The sequence below is a fragment of the Bicyclus anynana genome, chromosome 13, assembly GCF_947172395.1.
Source record: "Bicyclus anynana chromosome 13, ilBicAnyn1.1, whole genome shotgun sequence".
NCBI classification, from domain to species: domain Eukaryota; kingdom Metazoa; phylum Arthropoda; class Insecta; order Lepidoptera; family Nymphalidae; genus Bicyclus; species Bicyclus anynana.
Window position 1 is genome coordinate 11285470 of NC_069095.1, and position 16005 is coordinate 11301474.

Sequence of the window (16005 nt, forward strand, 5' to 3'; positions counted from 1 at the left end):
GCCACCACGCTTTTTCAATGCGGGTAGTGGTGATAATATTAAATTCATTGACGACCACTATCAGATATTAATGATACGAGTAGTGACCGGAACCAACTGCTTTAATGAGGCACGGGGGCGCAACACCACTAACTTAAGGGGTAAGAATTTTAACTGAAAATGTCTTATAAGGAAGAAAAACTCAGTATCTCTCACAGCGCGACCCCTTTTGAACTCAACATCTCGTGATCCGCAACCACATTGGTATTAGTATTAGATAGTATATGTAATATATTTTACAAAAATGGAAAAATAACAAAAAAACAACCGACTTCATTACCGAAAAACGTACCCACCAAACTAAAAAGCGAAATATAACATCATAATATTAATATGTTCTACCTTTGAAGGTGGTACTAAGCCGGTGAAACATCTAAACATCCTTTTTGAAATCGGTTAAAAATTATATCACATAACTTGTTTAGGGAAAGAGTTACCTATTACAAACGTATTATTTCAGCATCAATCCTATGTGTGTTCCGTCGTAAAGAATATGGTTTCCAATAAAATTACAAGCCCAATACTAAGCAGTGGTGTACTTACTTTCAAATCATACAAAATTCATTCCTTCTCCAAACAGGTTTCAATGAATCCTAAGGGACTTTTGTATCTATGAAGTGTAACATAACCGTCTTCACTATAAGGGCACACGGGGTCATTGCCCAAGGCCCCCATTCTCAGGGGGCCCCGAAAGACTGAGAATTTATCTCACACATTTATTCTCAAAACAATTTTGTCAGGCGCATTACACTTTTTTCACTAATCAGTAATTATATCAGAAAGTATATAGGGCATATACTACGCCATTATATCGATGACTTCACCTGTAATCGTGAACAAAAACCAGCATCATTCTAATATCAATAATGACATACTGTATTACATACTGTATTTGATTTTGATTACCTATAATAAATGATAATGTTTAGTCAAAAAATGAAAATACTCGTAATTAGCATTTTTCACTTTCCAAAAGGGACCCTAATTTTTATGTGCCCAAGGGCCCCAGCCCAGTTTAAGACATCAGTGGTGTCACGCCACTCATGTTAAGACATTTCTGCCTCATCAAACTCCGAGCAATAACTGAGAATGTCTTGGTATATAGACAATTCCAATAATTTAGTATCCCTACCTATTCAAACCTATGACTCCGTGAGGTTAATCACTGGACTGACGAGATAGTTTGAGGCCAATTTGTGTCTCCAAACAACACAATTTTCGGTGAAAATGTAGCCAAAAAATAGACGTAACCTATACCTTTATAAATTGGTTGGCATCGAAACCAATAAAGTGCGGGGATTTCCTCGAGCTCTCTTTGTCCTTTGCTGATATCATTATCTTTTTGCGGACGTGATTGCGTTTATTGCTCTTTGTCTCGACAAGAACGGATATTATTAAAGCCCCGGGATATTGTACTGGCCTTCTACGTATTACCAACTTGTGACACGAGTATGTACCAGTAAATATAAGTACCAAGTCTTTGGTACCTATATTGTGTTTGATGACATAGACAATACCTTGAGAGGCATTGTAAAATTTTTAAAAAATTTTGCGGAAAATATATAAAACAGTGTCAAAATCGGAATCATTTATTTGCAAGAAACATTACATTTTATCAGTCAAACATTGTTGTTAAGTAATAAGTAACAATGTCTTACTATTCAGGTATGCAAATATTTAATAAAAAATATAATAAAATTAGTAACTTAAAATTAAAAAAATATATATACTACAATTAATTTCAATTAAATGACACGAATAATCTCATAATAATAATAAATAATTTACCTATAGTACTTAGTACCACGAAACCCTATGTATAAGAATTGCTTGTAAATATTTAATTAAATTAGCAATTCTGTCTAGTACTTATTATACACATTTTTGTGCTCAAAACACGCTTATTCTTGTTTTTTTCTTCGAAAAAGAAATATCAAAAGAGACCTACGAAATGATATTAAAGGTAAAATTCGTGGAAGGCTGGCAATAAGATTGTGATGTTTTTGCACTTGTAGTGTTTCATATTCTTCTAACTTATTTCTCCAATGAATAGTTTGTCTTACCTACTTTTAATCCAGGTATGTCCCGCGATAAAGTGATCTTCTTCTTCTTAAGGTGCCTCTCCGACTAGCGAAGTTTGCAGTCAGTTTCTTGTACTCGTCTCTATCCTTCGCGAGGCAAAATAATTGTGCGGCGCTCGCGATCCCGGTCCACTCTCTGATGTTTCTCAGCCAAGACTTCCTGCGACCAACGCCTCTTCTACCAGCAACCTTTCCCATCAAGATGAGCTGTAGAAGCTCGTATCTCTCGTGTCGCAGCACGTGCCCTAGATAGCGTGATAGCCTCCGGAATCGGAGGCAGAGGTCATATCCCTCTGCCTCCGATTCCAGAGGGCGTAGGTTCGAATCCGGTCCGGGGCGTGCACCTCCAACTTTACAGTTGTGTGCATTTTAAGAAATTAAATATCACATATCTCAAATGGCGAAGGAAAACATTGTGAGGAAACCTGCACACTAGAGAATTTTCTTAATTCTCTGCGTGTGTGAAGTCAGCCAATCCGCATTGGACCAGCGTTGTGGACTATTGGCCTAACCGCTCTAATTCTGAGAGGAGACTCGAGCTCAGCAGTGAGCTGAATATGGGTTGATAATGATGATGCCCCGCGGTTTTGCTTGTGTAGGTTCCGTTTCAAATTACTTTCACTGAGCTTGAAAAGTTAAAACGTACGTACGTTTAACCATATCGCTTACTGCATTATGATTGCAGCCAAGCACTATCTATAAAGTAAAAAAAACCGTTTAGAACCGTTCTGGATTTGAAATAGCTTAATAGCTATTTTGCACCGACGGAAAGTAAATGAAAAATGTGTTATCTTGTGATTAACCAATAAATTTACTCATAAAGATATTCTGAATCGAATGATATCTCCATCTTATTTTTTGTTGTCTATTCAAAATAGCCAAAAATCTACATGTTAACCACAGTGTTAATAGTTCCACTAACCAGACTTTATTCTGTGGTTTTCTTTTATACGGACAGCCGAATACGCCAGCAATTTTAGTGTTTTTGGAGAAAGTACAATCTCTGGTATTCCATAGTTGTATTTATGGTACAACATGTTACTAACAGCTACAGGACAGTTTATCATCAGTACTGTATTTACTTACGGTGCAATACAAGGTGTCAAAGGGCGATAAAAGCTTTCCCGTGTGTATTGCACTGTGTAGATGTCTTATATGAGTACCTGATACCGGCACTTGGTCGGTACACGCACAAACAACTTCTAAACCAATGATATTTACAAATTGCATAGAGCGGAGAAAAAAATAATTCATAATTAAAATTTACATGTTCTGATTTAAAACGATCGGACTTCAACAATTATTGTCACTACCAACTTAATATATGCAAATAAATGAGTAAAATATGCAAATAAATTAATTGAATTGAAAACACCGCAATATCATCATTTTCATTTCATTTCAACCCTTATTCGGCTCACTGTTGATCTCGAGTCTCCTCTCAGAATGAGAGGGGTTAAAATGCACATAACTGAAAAGTTGGAGGAGGATTCCGCGGACCAGATTCGAACCTACACCCTCCGGAGACGGAGGCAGAGGTCATATACAATGGGCTATCACTGTTTTTTAAACTACTAAATGGACCCAAAAAAATAAACAGCGCAAACTAAATGAAATCACAACAAACAAACACAAATACTTCTTCAGTATTACTCATTGTCCTATCTGTCACTAATGTAGATTTCAATAGTCTTTGTTAATAACAATACATTGGTTAAATCACATACCTGTCGTGATGCCTCTAATTCCGAAGGGAAATAAGGACTTTTGTTGGCGTTTGTTATTTTACTGTATTTGGTAAAAATACTTCAAATAATATATTTAATTCAATAACAAGTCAACAGCAAAGCAACAAACTTAGCTTCAACCATGTTCTTTTTTTAATTATTTACAAGTTAGCCCTTATCTACAATCTCACCTGATGGTAAGTGATGATGCAGTCTAAGATGGAAGCGGGCTAACTTGTTAGGAGGAGGATGAAAATCCACACACCGGTTTCTACACGACATCGTACCGGAACGCTAAATCGCTTGGCGGTACGTTTTTGCCGTTAGTGTGGTAACTAGCCACAGCCGAAGCCTCCCAGCCAGACCTGGACCAATTAAGAAAATCTCAATTGGCCCAGCCGGGAATCGAACCCAGGACCTCCGTTTTGTAAATCTACCGCGCATACCACTGCGCCACGGAGGCCGTCAAATTTATTAGTTTAGAGAACTGTAAAGAGTAACAAAACTATAGGACAACATGATGCCTCTAATCATTATCACGTCTATAATACCAAGGATTACATCGAAACAAATTAGAGCAGGCGAGGCATAAGGACCTAATTTCGGTAGGGTCCACAAAAACGGCACCTTTGTTTTTATACTTGATTGATTGTCCTCTTGGTGAAATTAAGATGAAACGGGAATTGGGTGATCCATCTTGAGTGTGGCATAGATAAAATTGATTGGATATCCCCTTTTATGTATTTCTACACGTCTCTGTGTATCGATATTATTTTTATTTCCATTTTTAAATACTTTATAGATCGATATTTTGGTAGGTAAAGAATATTTATGTAACATTTAATCATTTCACCGCGGCTATTATTTGCCTCGACTGGTAGAAGGGATGGCTCATTTTCTGCGCAAAGGATCAACCTGGCTGTCTAGCGCGGAAATGCAGCCAGTATTCTTGTCACCATTCCACGTGGGCATGATTTGTATAGTTACGAGTATTAGGATAAGTTAGCTTAAGCTCCTTATTATGTTCTTTAGAGTTAATCTAAAGTATAAGTGATAAATTCCCTGAATTCATTAAAAAAGAAATAAATAAATTCGAAAAAAAAATGTATTGCCATATTCAGACAATTTAAAGATGGAAAATTGACAATTTAGGCTTAAACTAGCCTCAGGACTGATCTTGTTTGGTATCATCATCATTAACAACCCATATACAGCTTACTGCTGAGCTCAAGTCTTCTCTCAGAATGAGAGGGGTTAGGCCACAATAGAATTAAGAAAATTCTCAGGTATGCAGGTTTCCTCACAATGTTTATCCGTTTGAGACACGTGGTATACAATTTCTTATAATGCACATAACTGGAAAGTTGCAGGTGCATGCCCCGGATTCGAACCTACGCCCTCCGAATCGAAGGCAGAAGTCATATCCATAGGGCTATCACAATGTACTTGTATGTACATGGGTGGTATACTAACTTTTATAAAAAAAATTAATAAAAAAAATTCAACGGACTTCAAAAACATAAATAAATAAAACATACTGACTAAACTAAAAAGCGAAAAATAATATCATTCTAAGTTCTGTATATCATATTATGTACTAACTGATGATCAGTTTGAAGGCGGTGCTAGCCCGATGATGTATTTATTCAAGCCATGTAAGAATATCATAAAGATTTAGGTTTTTCAGCCAGTGTTCTTTCCACCTAGATTTTTTATTGACGAAGTTCTGAGGTAACAAACATTAAAAAAAAATACGCGTCAAATTGAGAACCTCCTCCTTTTTTTGAGGTCGGTTAATAAAATACTACTTAAATAAATTTAAAATGTTTTTTTCTATTGAGAAAGAAAATAGTAAGGGTTAACTTATCCTAATAACAATATAAATCATGCCCACGTGGAATGGTGGCAAGAACTGGCTGCATTTCCTTATATTAATTTTATTTTTTTTTTGTTAGAATTCGCGTATTTGTTTCCTACAACAATTTTTAAAATCAGAAACGAATAATATTTCGTATTGTGAATTGGCAGTCAGTTTAAAATGTTCCACTAGCTAACGTTAACATGGACTCGGTCGAACTTTCATGGTATTTTCAAAACTGAATTCATGCTGTACAAACTATTCGCCCTTTGTTCAGGCTTCCGGTCAAGCTCTCAATGCTTACGCGGTCGATATTTTTGAAAAATACGAGTTTTTTGATTTATATTTATTTGGGGTTTTGTGACGGGCAGTTTTGGACAAGTGTTGCAATGGATATAATTTTTATTTTATGTTATCAAATTAGAAATGAAGAGAACCACAGGAGAATCTAAGTTACCGTGTAGCTCAACATATTTTAAAAAAAATACTTCCTTTTGACTTTTGTAGACACTATAAGATAGGCTGTTTCCCGAAACCATTACCTCTTTTAACAGGGTCAATCCTTTTCCCTTTCAGGAGGGTTATGAAACATATACCCACCAAGCTGTTCCAATGCGGGTTGGCGGGTTAAGTGTGATTTCATTATGTATTGATAACCATCAGACGTTAATTATAATAATTACCGGGACCATGCTCGTGTATTATTTTTTTTATTTTGTGTATTTGTATATTATATGTTATTTCATATATTATTTATTTATATTGCATTTTCCCGCTCTTTCTCCGCAATCCTGTCATTAGGGGATGCCTGTAACAGTTGGTTTTAAAATAAGGCCGACTTTGCATGCTAATTTTTAGTATTAATTATTGTTTTTTTTTTATTTTCAATTTGTTTTATATTGTGTGCAATAAAATATTTCTTCTTCTTCCAAGCTGAGAAAAAACTAGCACTCTTTATTTCACAACCAGAACCGAACAAGAGACCCAAATCAACATAACCACTAGACCAACAAGACAAGTTGCTTTCAGAAAAACCTCCGCCAAATTTCACCAAGTCGGTAAACAAACAAAAAGAAACAGTGTAAGTTTAGCCGCATAATAGAACTAGTGTTGTCAAAAGGTGTAATTTACAGCGACGGGGCCGTGTTAAAAGCTCGCCTGTTTTCTATGCATTGTCGCGACTGAATAACATATCGCCGCCCGAGGATAGTGGCGGCATTATTTTACGTTAATGGGATTTTGTGTGACGGCAATGGGCGGCGTAAGAATGGAAAACGGTTGTGGGATATGCTTGAGAGGTTTTTTGTTCTCTTTATTTTTGTATGACGTTTTAATTGGATTTGGATTGTTGACTTTCTAGTCTTTCTTAGCTTAAAGCCTTAACTTAAGGCTTTACTTAAGGCTTTAATCTAAGCATTTTCTTTGTGATTTATTTTCAGGATTTCGTCTTTCAGGAAAGAAGGAAGAAGAAAACGGATTTGTATAGGATGGAACCGTAGAAATTCAAACGTGGAACGATGGAATTTTTCGGGATAAAAAGTAGCCTGTGTGTTAATCCAGAGTAAAATCTATTTCCATTCCAAATTTTAGCGAAATCGCTTCAGTAGTAGCGGCGTGAAAGAGTAACAAACATCCAAACATCCATACAAACTTTCGCGTTTATAATATTAGTAGGATGTAGGATGACGTTTTAATTGAATTATGACTGGACTTTCTGGGCTTTGAGCTAAGCATTTTCTTTGTTTTATTTTCACGATTCCGTCTTTCAGGAAAGAAGGAAGAAAAAAACGGATTCTTATAGTATTATTGATTGATATCTGATTGCCGGAATGTGTGAAGGTAGGATGTCTAAAATACTCACATCTGCAATTCTCGTGACTAAAGTTGCAAGAATGGAAAACGCGAGGCATGTGGAATAGACTTGAGAGGTTTTTTGCTATCTTTATTTTTAAGTGGATATTGTGTATTGCATGAAGTTATAATTGGATTTGGACTGTTGACTTTCTAGTGTTTTACCGTTGTAGGCATTAAGCTAAGCCATTTCTTCATTTGATCCAGTCATGTCCTAAGGTCGAGCTAAAAATGTTCAGTATTCTTTCATTTAAGAAATTCTCAGTAGTCATCCGAATTTGGGAAGTCATTATTGTTACATCCTCGTGTTTCGGAAAATATGTCAAGCCTCCGCACCAGATCACTATCATCTGAATGACAGTTACAAAATCAACGATTATCTCCATAAACCCGCCAACCCTCATCAAAGCAGCGTGATGGGCATAACCTCTTTATACCCTCTCCGATAAGTAGGGAGGCCTCGCTCTGCAGTGTGGCTAATTATTTGATGAAAACATTTGTATGTAAATGTAAAGACGACGAAGAAACAAGCAAAATTTATGCAACTCATTTATTCAAAAGTTTAAAGCTAATAACTCAATTTAAAATGGCTCCTTGTGTAAAGCTCGCTCTAAGATACTATTTTAATTGGCGCATCGTCTCACTTAATTGGAGCCATTTGGCGTGGACTGCAACTAGCTGTTAGAATACTGAGGAAAGTAGTTTGTGGCCGTGTGCATAAGCATCTGAATCAATCTTTCATAAAATATACAGGGTGTCCCGTAAATATTACGACATACTTTACAGGGTGATAGTTGACATCAAGGCCTACTAAAATAACGCAATCTATTCAACATCATCATTAGCAACCCATATTCGGCTCACTGCTGAACTCGAGTCTCCTCTCAGAATGAGAGGGGTTAGGCCAATAGTCCACCACGCTGGCCCAATGCGGATTGGCAGACATCACACACGCAGAGAATTAAGACAATTCTCTGGTATGCAGGTTTCCTCATGTTTTTCCTTCACCATTTGAGACACGTGATATTTATTTTCTTAAAATGCACACAACTGAAAAGTTGGAGGTGCATGCCCCGGACCGGAGAACCCACACCGGAATACGGTGCAGAGGTAATTTCCACTGGGCTATCACGGCTCTATTTACATGATGTTAGCCGAAATTTTACGGTTTTTAAGTTATATTGGTTTTTGTACATAATACAAAAATTCCCTACCTTCAATGCAGTTTAATAATACCATGATAAAATTACTTAAGCGTTTATGCTTGGCAATTATTTTTGCCTTTGAACCCCTCTCATTCTGAGAGGAGACGCGTGCTCACTAGTGAGTCGAATATGGGTTGATGATGATGATGAATTATTTTTGAATAGTTGTTGTATTGTTTTTGATGAAATTTTAGTTTTTTCTTCTACAAAGTGAGCCTTTTTCCAAAAAACGGGCCTAATTATTTTTTTTATGTTTAATGGTTTTTATTGCATATTGATTATGCAAACGTTAGGTAAAACTTTTACTTTGGTAACTTAGTAAGCTACCAGAATAAAGAATTTTCGTAAATAAAAAAGTTGATCGTCTCATCGAGATGAAGCTACTCACGAAAAATTAACTTGATACGATACGTTCCGGCTGCAGAATGTTTTTTTTTTTTTTCAAGAAAGCTTATCCATTGCCTATGGGTAAAATATAATAGCTCAAAAATAAATAACAGATAAGAAATAAAAACAAAATACAATATGTTTCTCGTAGATATTCACACCAAAAGGCGAACAGTTCAAGTAACGTTGTTCGAATGCACAAAACTCCTTTTGAGATGCAAATTCCGATGTTGATAATCTAAACCAGGTGCTTCGTGCATTTGCATTTATATAGTATAGTTGTAGGATAGTATTTATAAAGTATACCGGCTGATACAGCTTATTCTTACTTGTGATAGTGCGATTCGTGCTTCGTGATAGCATGATAGCAAACTTGTGATAACACGGAAAGTAGTGTCAATCTAAAACAGTAATTGAATTATCATATCGGATGATGGATTATCTATACAAAACCTTTTGTAATCAGCCTGAAGACCAAAGTCTTGGAACAGTGCTTGTTGCCAGTGATTATCTACGGATCCGAGACTTGGTCGCTAACTATGAGTCTTATTACACGTAGAAAGCTCAAAGTCACTCAGCAGGCTATGGAGCGAGTGATGCGTTTAGTTTCTCTACGTGATCGAATCAGAAATGAGGAGATCCGCAGATGGACCAAAGTCACTTACATAGCTCAGCGAGTCGCGAAGCTGAAGTGGCAATAGGCAGGCCACATAGTTTTAAGAGCCGATGGACATTGGAGCTCCTAAGTGCTGGAATGGCGACCCCGCAACGAAAACCGCAGTGTTGGTCGACCCCCCATGAGGTGGACCGGGACATCAAGCCGGTTGCAGGGAGCCGCTGGATACTGGCGGCTTGAGACCGGAAGTCCATGCAAGAGGCCTTTGTCCAGCAGTGGATGTCCATCAGCTGCTAATGATGATGATAATGAATCAATCAGCCTATTTTAATAATTCAATTAAGAAAGACCTGACCCTACATCGACAGGGGGTTATCCTGCCGCATTAAAGCAACTTTGAATTACTTTATTACCAATATAAAGTAATTCAAAGTCTCTAATAATAGTGGTAGTAATAGTATTAGTTAATTTAGTAAAATATTATTCTTTTAATTAGTGTAAATAATTGTACACATTTCAATTAAAAAAGATTTTGAGTATACTAGTAATATCATTTCTAATAGGTATATAGGTACAAACAAGGTAGTGAAATGAAGCCTTGCATAGCTAATATAGACAGTCTGCTAATGATAGTACCACTTAATATAGTAACGCGATATCAGAAATTCTGCACATTCAATAGCAGTCTAAGGCAAACAAAAGTTTAGCAAGCGAATGCCAATATAGCCTTCCCTTCAAGCGGAAATGAAGGCAGTCGATTTACCCTTGAACTGAGTCTGCACGAATAAGATTGAAGTTAAATTATTATTTCTTTTTATAACTTTTTTCTACCTTGTAACTATTAGTGAAAGAAGAGTCAGTGAGGGCTTATATCTTGGATCCCTGTCATCATCATTATCATCACTGTCAACCGATATTCGGCTCACTGCTGATCATGAGTCTCCTCTCAGAATAAGAGGTGTTAGGTCAATAGTCGACCACGCTAGCCAAATACGGATTGGCAGACTTCACACACCAATTAAGAAAATTCTCAGATATGCAGGTTTCCTCACAATTATTTTCCTTCACCGTTTGAGACATGTGATATATCATTTTTTAAAATGCACACAGCTGAAAAGTTGAAGGTGCATCCCTCCTAATCGAAGGTCATATCCACTGGGCGTATTATTACGTCTCGTACAGATTAATGTTTGTACAAAATAATCATACACAGAGCAAAGATAATTCCCATACGAACCGTTCCATAATCACAAACGTCCGTATAATCTAAGGACTGATAGCGTAGCTCTCATCACGATGCTACGAGCTACGAGCTACGAGTCTACGTCGTAGCCGTACTTCAGTCCTCTCTCAGACGTCGACGCGAGCGTACGTTCTGTCAGTGAAGCTAACACAGCTATTTACTGAAATGAAAACTTGAATCGGTTGCAAACTGAGGTGTTTAGTAATTGTGCTTTTTGTGTGACTTTTTGTGAACGTTTGAACATCGGATTTCCTATTTTGCTCTGTGAGTATTTTTTATTCGTTTGATTTGTACGATTTTATATTGACGCGCTGTTTTGTGTGATTACAAGCGATTAGAGGGTAGCGGCAAAGTTTGGTAGACGTAATTAGTATTAGCTATCAAAAAAAATAATTAATAAATCAAAGTCTTATTATTATTAATTGATTATTATTTGTATATTGTATAATCATTTTAACATCAGATTTATAATATAAATATTAACACAAATTTTTAAAAGAAAAGATCATGAAAAATAATGTTAATAGATAATTACTTTTACTAAAGATAATAAAATTTAAAACTGGACGGATCCAGATGGGTGAATAAATGACGCAGTTTTTATTTGTCTGAAATAACGAGAGTTTCAATTTCAAAAAAGAGTTCTTGCACATAACAATTTCCTAATTTTTTGTTTACAAAACCTACTACTGGTTTATCATTATCAGCCTATGTTAAAGTTCTGCTGCAGAGCCAGGTCTCCGATGTTCTCGGTAAAAGGATATGGAATTTACACCCACCACGTTGATCCATTGCAGGATGGCAAGCACATACCTTTTATTCCTCTGTTAATAGCTTATTCTATTATCACACACTCACAAAACACAACATGACATTACGAAATTTAATCTTTCATCAGTTAAAAAGAGCAATTTTATTAAAAAGCCATCATCATTATCAATGTTTGCCATGTCTTTTTTTAATGTGATCAAAATTCCCATTTCTTTCCAACTAGTCGGGAAAGACTGTATGCGGAGTGGGTACGACAGTAGACCAACGGGGCGAGAATCGAACCACCACCCCTCGGTGATGAGTCCGACCGCTCTTACCGTTGAGCTATTGGGGCTATCATTGTCTCCCAAATACTAGGGTCTCGGGCCGTATTCATCCAGCGGCTTTCTGATTGAAACTCAATTGATGTCATCAGCTCATTATAGTTGTCAACCAACAATGAGAGTTTCGGACAAGGTATAAATACCAATCTTAGATATTTATTTTGTGCATCCTTTGTTAACAAGTTATCTTTTATTTTTTTATGTGAACTATCAATCCGCACGTATTATGAACCGCTAATACTTCTAAGAATACCATTAGCATCACCATCACCATTAGCATCATATGATTCATTGATTGATAGACTAAGAGCCTGTAAACCCCAGACCGTCTTCATTTTATGAAAGCTAAAAATTTGTCAGCTCATGTTCCTACTATAAATAGATGACTACCGTAACCAACTATGGAGGATGGAGTTTGGGCTTTTATAAAATGACGAAGGTCTCGGGTTCGCAGGCTCTCCATCTATGATTGATTGAAGAAGTCTTGGCTTCAAAATATCCGATTGTGGTCCGGTATCACGAGTGTCTCACAAATATGCCTTGCGAAAATATGTGTAAGTAAACCAACCTTCGCTAGCCAAAGAGGATCTCAAAGAAGACGATCAGCTATACTCTACTACTTTTTTTTCCGTCATAATTTTGTATCAACCTGTTGCAGTTGTAACTCAATCATCCAAAACGGTTAAACAAATGATGATGAAATTTGGAACACATCATAGTAGATATTAAAGGTCTCATCATGAAATTTCAAAATCTACTTGACGCACAAAGATGAAATTTGGCAGGGAGGTAGTTAACAATTAGTAGACGTCCGCTAAGAACGGATTTTCACGAGGGCTGGATTTAGGAAGTCTAAGGGCGGACAAAGTATGTAGGTACATACTAGCAGAATCTCGCGGTACACAGGTATAAAATATATAGCCTATTTTACTCCCTGATAATGTAGCTTTCTATAAGTGGAAGAATTTTTTAAATTGGTCTTGTAGTTTTTAAGTCTATTTGTTACCTAAAAAACATTATTATTAAATTTTAATGTAGATTAACGTTGTGTGTACAATGTACATTTTATGTACGTCTCAATAAACAACTAAGTACATGAATATTCTTACAACTTCACAGGTAAATCAATACCTTGATTGTACTTAGTATTCTCGAAAGAATAAAAAAAGCCCGATATTTGTATGACTCAGAATAATTCTATAGTCCTTTTTTTCTCATTTTTATTCATTCTTAGACTGAACACTCAAGTATCATATATAGAGGCACTCCTGGTAATTTCTTGAAAATAAAATCTTAAATATTCCACACCCTCATAAAGGACTAAAAATCCAGGACTTCATGATCTATAACCACACAGCCTAACCACTGTACGTAAGAGGCAGCTTTAACAACTCATCATCATTATTAACAACCTATATTTGGCTCACTGATGAGCACGAATCTCCTCTCAGAATGGGAGGGGATAGGCTTTAGTCCACCACGCTGGCCCAATGCGAATTGGCCCATAGCAACTATATAAATAATAAATTTTAATATTTTAAGGGACAAATAACACGGTCCATCCTTATCATAAAAAGTGGAATGATAAACCCCTCTTTCATCTTAATTTAGATCCCTCCTTTAATGCCAACAACATTGGCTAAAGAAAATAAATTAAAGACTTGATGCCTCTAATTTTATTTACCCTGTAATTTTCGCAGGGCAATCAAGGGACGTTTACGGGGCCCTTTAAAGGTAATTTTTTTTCTTTTAAATATTACGTTCACTTTTCTTTGTACTTCCTTTGTTGTCAAATTTTATTTTATAACCAAACTAGCTCCGAATTTGCGAGAGCAGAAAAACATAATTAAAATTGTTTTCCAATGTGTTCTTTCCGCTATTATTTATGTAACATAAACGTAAGCATAAATATACATCTACATAATTTATGGATACACACTAATACACTCTTAACACAAATGTAATTAGTGGTGGGAATCGAACCCCCACCCATGATGCAAAAGTCAGGGTCGTCATTTGTTAAGCAATGATTGATTTACTGGGTTCAGATAGACATAGAAATACAGCGGGATTTTTTGTAAATATTGCTATCTTTAAAACCTTCATCATCAAAGCTGGTATTATGCTACGTGAGCTTGTAATATTTATTTATTTATTTGGTCCACCAGTGACTGTTGCAGCATTTAGACAACTACAATCTAAAAAAAAAAACAAACACAAGAAAAAAAAATACATATTACAGTAACAAGAAAAAGAAACATTTTAGAACTACTATTTGAATATACTATATAATACAAAAAGTTAATTTAAATTGGTAAAAACAAAAAGAACAATTACTTTAGCAAATCTAGTAAAACTAACTTGCGATATGTCCTTGGTGAGTCTATGTGGATATCTATAGACCGATTAAGTGCGTTATATAATTTACATAGCCATATCTCCAGCAATAATACAAAACGATGAATTTTAAATGAAAATTAAGGAAAATTAATCTGAAACACAGTTATAGAAAAAAAATATTAACTACAAAAATAAAGTGTTTCTGACCGCACTCCTCCCGAAATGACTACACATATTTTAATGTTTTTTTTTCATATATTTGGGAGGCATCAGAATATTTTATAAAGTATTTCGCCTTCCTACCACCGTTATTTTTAAATATCAATTTTAGTAGTTTTGTGTAAAAAAAAAATATTTGGCAGCACAAACATTCAAAGGCCAGCCAGTAATTAAAATTTTCTTTATTATTTGTCTCCAAGAAATGTGTAAGCATCTAAATTGTCACCATAAACGATATAAATCTTTATCTAGCCTTACACTGTCGACCACAAATTGTACATAATCCGGGAGCGTCCCTAGGGATACGAAACTTGACTTCAAGCTACATCGAACTCAATGGGAAGAAAAATGTCTCCACGAATTCCACATTTCAGACGATGCCCCGGCCGCCGTATATTGTAGTTTATGGCTACAGATTTTTATACTTCACGTAATATAGAATTGGATTTTCAAAATTTATTATGTCCTTTATATTATTTAAAGTTTTTGAAAGTCCAAATGTTTTATCGTGCACTCTGACATAAGTTTTCGTTTATTTCCGATTTTCAGTTCAGTTCAGTTCCAGTTGGTTCAGAGAAGAAATCAAATTAAAGTAGACCTAAATATTTGAAAAATATTGAAATTGATATACTTTAATGAATATGTCGGAACATGCTACCAACTAGTTTACGAAAATTAGTCCAACAATTTCTGTGTTCAAATGGCGCGTCAGTTAGGTGTATGAATTAGTCTAATATAGTTTCGAAGGGTACCTATAGATTCTTCTTTCTTCTGGGCCGTATCCGCACTTGGCCATGTGATTGGCCGTTGTACATGAGGTAAATAGATGTTAGTTTCTTTAGGTACTTTGTCACCTTTATCAACTTTTTATTCCTGGTTGTAGCCTTGAAGCGTGATACAGGCAATGCTTTTACTGGCCAAAATCATCATCATCATCGTTATCAACGGCTTATTCGGCTCACTGCTGAGCTCGAGTCTGCTCTTAGAATGAGAGGGGTTAGCCAATAGTCCACTGCGCTGGCCCAATGCGAATTTACACTCGCAGATAATTAAGAAAATTTTCTTGTATGCAGGTTTCCTCACGATGTTTTTCCTTCACACGTGATATTTAACTTTTTAAAATGCACACAACTGAAAAATTGGAGCTACCAGGATTGCTTCGGATTCGGAGTCAGAGGTCATATCTGGGCTATTACGCTATAATATTACTGTGTGCTGAAAGGATGTCGCGTGGATCCATCGGGATTTCACGGATAACAGCTACAAAATCAATTATTCACTACATATAGACATTAGCAAGTTGACCTAAATTACTAATGTATTTAAGATCAACCCTAAAACCTAA

At 35.9% G+C, this 16005-nt stretch overlaps 1 protein-coding gene across 1 annotated transcript in view; it reads left to right on the top strand.

Moving 5' to 3' along the window:
• The first annotated feature begins 11121 nt into the window (after positions 1–11121).
• The window catches only part of LOC112046295 (uncharacterized), a 61277-nt gene continuing 56393 nt past the window's right edge, over positions 11122–16005 (top strand). Inside the window, exon 1 of the mRNA XM_024082895.2 lies at positions 11122–11271. The gene's annotated coding sequence lies outside the window, so the exon portion shown is untranslated. The remainder of the gene's footprint in view (positions 11272–16005) is intronic.